Source organism: Mus caroli, chromosome 11 (genome assembly GCF_900094665.2).
Source record: "Mus caroli chromosome 11, CAROLI_EIJ_v1.1, whole genome shotgun sequence".
NCBI classification, from domain to species: domain Eukaryota; kingdom Metazoa; phylum Chordata; class Mammalia; order Rodentia; family Muridae; genus Mus; species Mus caroli.
Genome location: NC_034580.1, coordinates 18,150,614 through 18,161,708, shown reverse-complemented (window position 1 = coordinate 18,161,708; position 11,095 = coordinate 18,150,614).

Sequence of the window (11,095 nt, the reverse complement as noted above, 5' to 3'; positions counted from 1 at the left end):
GATTCTGCCTCACAAATGCTGGAATCAGATATATGCCTCTACACTTGGCTCAAAAACTGCTACGTTCTTAATAACTGTTACATTGTTAAACATTGCATGTGAGCTCCAGGGAATGTGTTGATAAGATTGTTATGGTTAACATTTAAAAGTTGTACATCTTTCAGACAATGTAATTTCAGTTTGGGTATGTAATGATCTGTACTTTTGTTTTTATTTTTGTTTTTTGTTTTTATTTTTTTTTAGAATCAAAAGGCAACACAATCACTGGGCACAACAACTACCATCCTAATCTTGCACGCCATATTAAATATAAATCCTCCCGTGGCAAATCCTGGCAGATACACCATCTAAACCATCTTGTTAGCTACATATCGTCCTTCAAGCTGTCCGTGACCAAAAGTCCATCTCTCTCTCTCTCTCTCTCTCTCTCTCTCTCTCTCTCTCTCTCCCTCTTCCTGACCTTGAAGTCCTGCCTATTCCTCACCCAGTGATGGGTCCCTGAAATCTTTATTCATAAGAGGAAGGTTCTGCCTCATCTCACCGAAAAGGCAATGTGTTGATAAGATTGTTTTGGTTAACATTTAAAAGTTGTACATCTTCTTTCAGACAATGTAATTTCAGTTTGGATATGTAATGATTTGTACTTTTGTTTTTGTTTTTGTTTTGTTTGTTTTGAGTTTAGAATCAAAAGGCAATACAATCACTGGGCACAAATCACTGGGCATTGTTGTCCAATTAAAACGAAACTCTTCTCTCAAATATAATCTGAGTCTAACTATTACCATTCTATAATTTACAGAGTACATGAGAGACATAACACCCAGTTCATCATTTTTTGTCAATTAAATAGAACACTCTGTCATCTGTCCTGACTTAAAATACTTGTAATTCTACACCTGACTTATGTCCTGGTTTTAGATAGTATGCCATCTGAAAACCATCCTCTCACATTTATATCATCTTTCTCAATACTAGACAGCTTGGGTTGGCTATGAGACTACCAGTCTTCAACCCTGCCAGAAATGCAAGAACAACTAATATTACCTGAAAATATGAGAAGCACAAAACATAGCTTCTGAAACTTAGCCAATTTATAGAGACCTCTGATCACCTGGACAGTCTCTTATTCTTCAAAACATTTGAGCATCAGTCTTCAGCCTTCTGGCCCAGGATCATCTGATAGACCTTTGTAACGCAGACTTTTGAAGGGCTGATTACCCTGTCTTAGCAGAGATTATCAGTAAACTATTCCGCATAGTGTGTCCTTTTCTAGACAATATTTGTCTGTAGATGAATTGATGCAATTCTTGCCTTGTGGCTGTCTTGCCACAACTGGAGCACTCCATTGATGCTCAATTTCTTCTTTGAATGCAAGAAAGGGGTGCTGTCAGGAGTAGACAGGTCTTTAGACAAATGATCTTTAATAAAGAAATGTCCATAAATGCCATATCCTGTGAACTTCTGACACCTTTGAAGACTATCTATCTATGCAAAGCATTTCTGAACTGTTAAGCCTTGACTACTCTCAGTCATTTCTAATTGAAATATCTCAAAAACACCCTTTTAATTAACTCAGAATCATGAGTTTGCTACCTGGCCCTTAACTTGTATTGCTTAAACATCTAAAAACAGTTTATAATAGCAGTTACAGAAGGACTGGGTCTAAGCCTTGTATTCTTATATGTGTTCTTTAGGCACAATGCCTATATGAGAGTAACAATATTAAAACCAATTTTATATCAATAAGAAATTCATACCAATAAAAACTTTAAATTTGTACCAAATAAATTCTGCACCAATGCAAGAGATTATAACTTCAACTTTGTATCAATTATAAAGATTTCTAAAAAATGGGATTATGGCTACATAATCAATTCTAGCTATTTCCTTCCCATTCAAATTATGACCATTTCAAAATTCCCCAGAAAGACAACTAGAATAACCACCTCTAGACCCCAAGTCCAGGGAACCAGGGTGATGACTCTTCATAACTACTTCCATCTGAATATGGGCACTGAGATATCATTGAAGCAGGGAGTGAATGGGGGAACTGGTTGGCCTTAAGAGGATCATGCCAGTGATTATTTTCATCTCTGATATCTGTGTCCTAACTGGATCCAGGTGAAAGTCAAAGACATCAGGAGTTCAAGCAGGCCACATTCAGCATGTCTGATGATGAGACTCACCAAGGCTATATATTCTGTAATATACAAATCTCAAAACGAAATTTTAGTATCATCAAGATATCTGTATGGGTTGTATTAGTCTGTGTAGGGTGTTCAGACTAGTTAGGATGAAATTTTGCTTCAATCATAAGTTGTCGTTCATGCCACGTGAAGGATGGCACAAAGAATCTTTTTTGTTTGTTTGTTTGATTCATCTGAATCTACTTTTCAGATAGTCTTCCTCCGTCATATCTGATCCATTTACTCTGGAAGGTGTAGAGACACTAATCACCTTTCCTAAGAAATGCAAAGACAAAACCTGTCTCCCAAATCAGCAGATCCATGAGCCAGTAAACAGAAAAAATCTTTAGCTTGACCTCTCTCCCAGAGGAATAATATAACCACAAAACTCAAAATCATACCCATTTTGAAAATTAAAACAAGTGAAGTAAACTAAAACATTGTATGTGCCTAGTTTTAGGCTTTTTTTTTTCCTAGCATGTCAGGAAATTAATCCAAAATTCCCATGGAGCCTACAAACAAAAATAAGAGTTTCCTGTAGACTTTAACATACCATCTATCTGCTATGCTCTCTACCTGGAGCCACAGACTTTTATTTATTAATATATTTTATACCATCTATCTGCTATGCTCTCTACCTGGAGCCACAGACATCTATCAATACCTGTTCATAGTGGCAATTATCACTGCTCTCTACTTATATGCCAGTAAATTTTCCCTATTCTAGTTCTGAACTGCAGGCGAAATTCCCCACATGATTGGGACAAAATCTGTATTTAAATCTATTCTAAAAGCAAATAATCCCAATTTTATAAATTCACAGTTAAATCAATATCTGCCCCAAGATGTAGGCAGCTTCCATTCTCCAGCTCTTTGACTCAGAGCAGCCATCTTGTCTCTTTTCACAGCAGAAGACCTCAGAGCTCTTTTTCTTTGTTTCAAGGTTCCCGAGGTTGAGTCATGTAACTTGACTCCGGTCAGATCTCCAAACCTCCAAATTTCTAACTAAATTTCTAACTCATAGGCTAAGAATATTAAATTTCTAGTAGATTCTTGACTGCCACATTGGACACCATCTGTAGCCAGACCAAACCTCTGACCCAATTAAATGCTCTCTTTTATAAGAGTTGCTATGGTCATGGTGTCTCTTCACAACATTAGAAACCCTAAGGCAGAGCCAGATATGTTTCTATGTTGAGTTAAATCTCCCAAGGTCAACAGAAAGTCAGATCCCATGAGGATGAGTAAAATAAATCAGAAGACATGTTGACGAAAGTGTGAAAGTCAACTAACATTCTCAAAATTGCTACAAAAGTGTATGCAAAGCACAGTTTCTGCCATGCCAATAGCACAGCTACTGTTTATGTGACAGCAGGGCAGGTATGAGGAAGAAAAATGTTTGAGCTCGGCAACTGCCCTTTTGGATAATAATTATTTTGTAAGCCATGATTGATTTATGCTGGAGAATACACATTGCACACAGACACATATTCCTCATGGTCGGCACGGGCAATGATAGCTAGCTAAGAAGCATGTTAAAGAACATAAGTTAAACAGTTAACAATATGGGCTCTGTTCTTGTTTTCATTCTTCAAGGAATAAGCACGTATTTCAAATGTGATCCACTTATTACCTCTCTCACGTGTGTAACTTAAGCAAAAAGAGGTACCTCCTTTTCTACACTGAAATAGGTTAGTTACTAGAAAAAAGATCCTTATTCATTTAACTGTGTACGTGTGCTGTGCTCTGTGTGTGTGTGTGTGTGTGTGTGTGTGTGTGTGTGTGTGCTGCCTGCCTGCCTGTGTGCTACATACATGCATGCATGCAGGTGTTTCTGAAGGACAGAGGGTGTCATCAAATCCTCTGGAGCTGCATCCTCTGCAAGGGCAGTAAGTGCTTGTAACTGTTGAGCTGTGTCTCCAGCCCTCATGTGTTTTTGAAATAAGCAATGGGATACAAATAATGCCTGATGATGATTTTAAGGAGTTTCTCAAAACAGTACCATATTCTGCATCTAGAAGAAACTAAACATATGGGCTGGGGAGATGGCTCAGGTGTTAAAGTGCTTACCAAGCAGGCAGACCAGAGTTCAGATTCCCAGAGCCTAGGTAAATGCCAGGTGGTTAAGGTGGCCTGCCTGTAATTCTAGAGTAGACTTTGGCAAGCTCCATGTTTGAGTCAGAAAACAAGATGTAAGAGCCATGGAAGATGACTGTCAACATCAGCCTTGGCTTGTGCATATACACATGGACCTACACACATGAAAACATGCATACCAACATGCACATCTCACACACCTATATATACAAAAAAGAAAAAGAATTTAAAAACATATTAAACTTATTTGAGAGGTAGAGTATCATAGTTTTAATATTAAAGATCAGGACTTTTTTTTTTAGAAAAATAAATCGTGATACAAAACTTCAATCTTACCCAATTTCTTAGAGAAAGAGATCATTGATGTATTATTATTGGGAATATTTAAAAATATCACCCCAGAGTTGCAAAAGAATATAAAGAAATAACCAGCAGCTTTCATGATAAAAAGAGACCTGAAATGATATTGTGACTCTCTCTGGCTCCACTATTCCTGCTGGCCTGGAATTTTTAAATCCATTAACCTACCCAGAAAATTGCCAGACCATACCAGCTAGCCCAGCCTTCTGAAAGCTGAGCTCATCCTATCCGTCATGCCGTGTGGCAAGCTTCACAAAGGGTTGCTTCTCCTCATTCCATGTGAGTGTCTGGGTCTGGGCAGGTTTTGCCTCATCACAGTTCCCTGTTCTCTGCTTTGTCGGTATGGGGGTGTTTCACATAACACCACACTGTGGGAGTGTTTTCATGGCTGAGATTTTTTTTTTTTGGCCTGTCCCATCTTACTTAATTATTTCAGAAGATATTATGTTATTTTGTTCACACTAAATATAGCCATTGCAGAATTACTTTGAGGAACACATGTACTAGATATGTGTATTTCTGGAACTTATTCTTATTATGGAAAACACAGGAGAAATGAAGCTATGGAGAGTTTATTTTATGATTAAAGATTCTTCAGGAGAAATGACCAGTAAGCCATGGTCAAGACACTGTTAATTTTATATTCACTGAATTTTGTAAAGTCTTTCTCAGAAAGAGCTCCCAGTTCAACTGAAACCTTTGTGGTCTGTAATAATTCCAGGAACTGACCACTAACTTGCAATGCACAAATGTTCTGTAATAGCAACACTCACCTTGATATGTACAACATCATGGAGTGGGAGTTCACCACTGTGAAATTATCTCTGGTAATCCGAAGACTCAGACTGAGAGCATGGTACATATCTATTGATCTCTAAAATCAGAGATGATAAGTTAGTTGATACATAATGGCTTTGTAACTTTCATCTATTCTGACTTATACCTTAGCTGTACTGTTAGCATTTTGATGATCTACATCAAAAATACTTAAAATTTTTGTTTTATGAGTGTTGTGGTTTGAGTGAAAATGTTCCCCATGGGTTCATGGGGAGTGACACTATTAGGTAGTGTGGCCTTGTTGGAGTAGGTGTGGCCTTGTTGAAGGAAATATGTCACTGGGGAGGGGCAGGTGCTCGGAGTTCAGATACTCAAGCCAGGCCCAGCTTTACTCTTCTTTTCCTGCTGCCTGCTGATCCAGATGCAAAATTCTAAGTTACCTTTCCAGCACATGTCTGCTCACACACTGCCATGCTTCCTGTCATGATGACAATGGAGTAAACCTCTGAACAGTAAGCCAGCCCCAATAAAATGTTTCCCTATAAGACTTGCTGTGGTTATGGTGTCTCTTTGCAGCAATAGAAAGCATGAGACAATGAGTGTTTTTCTCAAATGCATGTCTGTGTACTAGGAGCATGCCTGTGCCCACACAAGCCAAAAGAGTATATTGAATCACCAGGAACAAAAGATTTTTGAGCCACTATACCAGTTCTGGGCATTGAACCTGGGTCCTTTGGATCAGCCAGTGCTCTTAATTGATAAGCTATCTTTCTAGCTCCAAATAGCTACATTTTAATGTCATTGCCTACAATATATTCTTGCAGATTTCTAAGGTTTCTAATCACTCACTATGTTAGTTAAGAACAATAACTGACCATGTGAATCATTGGTAGATGGTCTCTGTATCTACCTGGATTTAAAGGCTGTCGAGGATGCTCTCTTGCTTCTATCAGCCAGACCCAGGTTAATTCCAGAATTCAAGAGGCAGAGATAGGAGGATCATGAGTTTAAGGCTAGTCCAGACTGCATATAGTTTTAGTATACAGTTTAGGTTCTAAACATAGTACCATCTCAGGCCATTGCGCAAAGCATCCTTATGACTAACTTTACAGATCTGGATAAAACAATTTCACAAAAGAATATACTGTATTGTTAGGTTTTTTAAAAAAGATTATTTTAATGCCCATCCATCAGATAGGGCCTGACACTACAGCTTGGTTTGGTTTCAAATTTACAATCTTCCTGCCTCTGCCTCCCAAGTGTTAGGTTTACAGGTGCATGCTAGCATACACTGCTGGAATGGTGACTGGCTGATGAAGCTTTTCTGAGCTTTCACATCAATCTGAGAGTTTAAAAAGAACACATTTTGGGAATGGAGAGATGGCTCAGCATTTAGGAGCACTGACTGCTCTTCCAGGGGTCCTGAGTTCAATTCCTAGCAACCACATGGTGGCTACACAACCATCTGTAATGGGATCTGATGCCATTTTCTGATGTGTCTGAAGACAGCTGTGTGTACTCATATAAATAAAAATAAATATTTTTTATAAAAAGAACACATTTTAAGTATTCTTTTAGAATTATCATATAAATACCACACACATACACACCTCAATCTAAAGAAAGTCAGGTTTAAAAAAAACAAAACAAAACAGCAATTTTCCATTACTCTACCAAATCTCAACTTTATGCTCCAATATTGGAAGGGAGTGTGTCTTATTAAGGGTTTCTATTGCTGAAAAGAGATACCATGACCAAGATAAGTCTTGTAAAGGACAACATTTAATTGGAGTTGGCTTATAGGTTCAGAGATTCAGTCAACTATCATCAAGGCAGGAAGCATAGGAGCTGGAAGAGCCAGGAGTTTTACATCTTGATCAGAAGGCAGCTGGGAGAAGACTGTCTCCAATGTGGCTAGGAGGAAGGTCTCTTAGCCCACCCCCACAGTGACATATTTCCTTCAACAAGGCCACACCTCCTAATAGTGCCACTCCCTGGGCCAAGCATCTTCAAACCACCACAGGGTGGTATATGTGTACTTGCTGTCAGTATGGCAGAGACTGCATCTCAAGAGAGGGCTCACATGGCATCTGGGACAGGTCAGATGAAACATCTCATTCTGGCTTTTCATTGACCATGTTGACTCCTCTCAAGATTTTAGATCAGATTCCAAAAGCATCTAACCTCCGACTGCCCCTGAGTTCTTCTGGGGTTATCAGCAGGGCTCCTTGTGTGGTTCTAACACTTTGGCACCTTTTTAGATAATTGGGAATTGTGTTGAACCTTCCAGAGCCTCAGTGGTTCTCTACACTGTCCATTGTGGTAGTCACCAGCCAGTTACAGTTATTTATATTTGTTGTAATTACAATGAATTAATAGTAAAACTCAAGCTATTCAGATATATTAACCAGGTTTTAAGTGTCCAGATAGTTTCAAGTAGCTTATGGATATCTACTGGTTAGGTGGATATAGAATATTTTGTGTATCACTAAAGTTTGATTGGACTGTGTCAGTTCTAAGTTCTGGTAGGTTGATCTAGATGCATGGTTCAGGTTGGCCTGGTCCTTTCTTCTTTAAGAGGTTTGCACAAAACAGAAACAAAACAACTAGCAGCCAGAATAAAAAGGTAAAGAAACAGAGAAATTACTTGTAAAGTTTAACTCAGTATATTAAAACTGTGATAATGACAGTGTGTAGTCAATGTAAAATAGTTAATAAGGTATATATTATGTTCTCTTATACACAGTGACTCTTTGAAAACACTACATATTTTATACTTACAACACATATCAATCTGGACCAATTACATTGTGTTCTGGTCACTTGTGACTAGAGACTATTGTGTGGAGCAATGCAAATCTCTACCTAGATTCTAGTCATTATTCTCCAAAGGCTAAGCTTTCAGGACACCAAGGGGCTGAGGATTTCATTTGTCTACATTCTATTCTATTTCTTCCCTGAAAGAACGAGCAAAGGCCAGCTTAAGTGGTGTGGAGATGTAATGGAAAGATCAGCCTGTGGTGAGATATTTAAGAATACCACTGGGTAAAACGAAGTATTTAGAAAAACTGTAAAAACCATTGGTTAAAATTTCAATAGCATTAGAGTTTGCCATGGTGGGTTTTTTAGGTTATAAAAATTGTTTCAGGGTAGTTGGGATTATGTGTTTTGTTTGTTTGTTTGTTTGCTTGTTATAGCTTTATGACAATTCCATTGTGAGTTATAAACTGCAGTAATATTTTTGTGTACAGCATAACTGCTATGGTAACTGGCAAAAGTGCAAACACCTGCAGTGTTGTTATCTGGAGTAAAATTTGTTCTTAGGCACAAATTCCAGCAATAGTTAAATCCTGGACTAATACTGCTGACAATTTCTACTGTGAAAATAGTGAAACCCAAAGAAAAGAATTTTGTTACCAGGAAAGTTAACAATAATGCAAGCCTTTAACTGCATATCCTAACTGTAAACTTTATTTTGGGCTTTTCTGATGTGAAAATAATTTCTGTCCTTTCCTAAATTTATATCTCAAAGAAGGTTTAAGATTTGTGTATGGTATTTCCCACCTATTATATTTTATGCTTGATATACTTATAGGCAAAATTTAATTTTTAAGAAAGTATGGACTCTTCTGTTCAGTAAAACTAAAATTTTGCAACCAGAAACTGAAGGTCTATTATATGTAAATTAAGCCTGGGACAGACTTGATGCTAAATCAAGTCATGTATTAACAGGGGACTAGAATAGGGAAAGCAGAAACATGGCAGGAGTCCTGCAAGGAGGAAGCATCAGCAGGATGCACACAAAGCCTTCAGGAAAAAGTAACTTGTAGCTTGTCCGATGATTCCAGTTAATGTGGCATGCAGGGTGGCCATAAAGATTGATGGCAAGTAGATACTAAGTAATTATCATAAAGTCTCAAAGCCATCCAAATTTTTGATATGCATTTGTATCCACCGAGTTACTGCTAGAGGAATGATGGTGAGTAAGCGGACTGTCTGGGAGCCCTTAGCTCTAATGATGGTAAGCGGACTGTCTGCCAGCCCTTAGCCTTTCAGGTAGAGACGTGTCATGCCAAGTAGTTGTTTGCTCAGGTATTCTTGAAAACATTTTGCTTTTTTCTTGTTTAAGTTTGCTGCTAAACATAACATATACTACTATCACTTGTCTGCTTACTGTATGATGGACACTTTATGGTCGTATTGTCTGTCCTCTCTACATCTCAGAAAGCTGGGTATGTTTCCTGGTTTTACAGACTAGGAAATTCGATCTCAGAAAGGTTAAGTAATTTCTCTTGCACGCACACTTAAGAGCTGTTTCTGAAAATTCTTTGAGAATAGAAACTTACTTTAATGTACTATTAATAGCATTTAATATGGTCAACATTTAGTTGGTATTTAATTATAGGCTAAGCAGACCAAACAATTTCAGAATAGTCTATATTTAAAGTTCCCCAATCAATTTAGTTGCTAGACAGGTTATTTTTAAAAGTATTGTGGAGAGAAGCTGCTGCTCTGTGCAGCGATTCGCAGCCAGCCCATGCACTTGAGCTCAGCAGCAGAACAATGTCAAGGTCTACAATTAATGTCTTCCCTTGTTCTGTGGACAATTTAACTCTTTCCATAGCTACCTTGGTAGCTATGAAGAAAAGTGAGATAACAGTCAAGAAAAAATATTAGGCTGGGTATAGGGGCACATTCCTTTATTCCCAGCACTCAGGAAACAGAGGCAGGCAGATCTTTGTAAATTAGAGGCCACCCCAGTCTACATAGAGTTCCAGGAGAGTTGGGCTACATAGTAAGACCCTGTCTCAAAATCAACAACAACAACAACAACAACAACAACAACACAAAACAAAGACTACTGGACTCTTATTTTCTACAACTTGAGGGAGGAGTCTTATAGATCTAGTTTCTGTTCCTCCCTCTCTTCTCCCTCCCACTTCCCTTTCATATCCATTGATCTTTAGATAGTTTCTATACAATAAAGTACCCTCTTTAAGCAAGGAAAACCAAAGTGACCATATTAGAACATTTGAGAGCTTATGATAAAGAATAGTAAGTAGAGTAGAAACCACTTGATTATCAGGTGAGTTTTTACATTTAGATGAAGATAGTTTATGACCACTTCTATAAATATCCATTGAAAAGGTTTATACACACAGTACCTATTAACGAAGCAGAATGTATTACTGAGATCATAATGGCATAACGACATCTGAGAAATCACACTCATACTCATTTTATATAGTGTATATAAAATAAAAATACATTATTTTGGTTGTCTTCCATTTTAGAATTAATACTATAGCAAAACAAGTGGTATCTATGCCATTTCCTATAAAATGTACTTTTAAAAATAGCATTATTAGATCACTTTCTTTTCCTAAAAGTGGAAATGGAATTAGATACTGGGTTCAAGACTGTCTTTCTGACTCTCCTGGGTGTATTCCATCTGATTCTTGCTTCCTATATGCTGATCTCACACCCTCCTCCTTCCCCTCCTACAAAGAATCCTCCTCAGAACACCAAAAACTTTAGTCAGTTTAACAAATTTGCCTCCAACTTTAATAAGATTAGGAATTAGTCCAAAAACAATTTGCATTTTGCCTTTTTCATGCTTCCTTCCATCTTCTTTCCAAATTCTTTGCTCATTCCTTGTGGAGGAATTGCTGAGT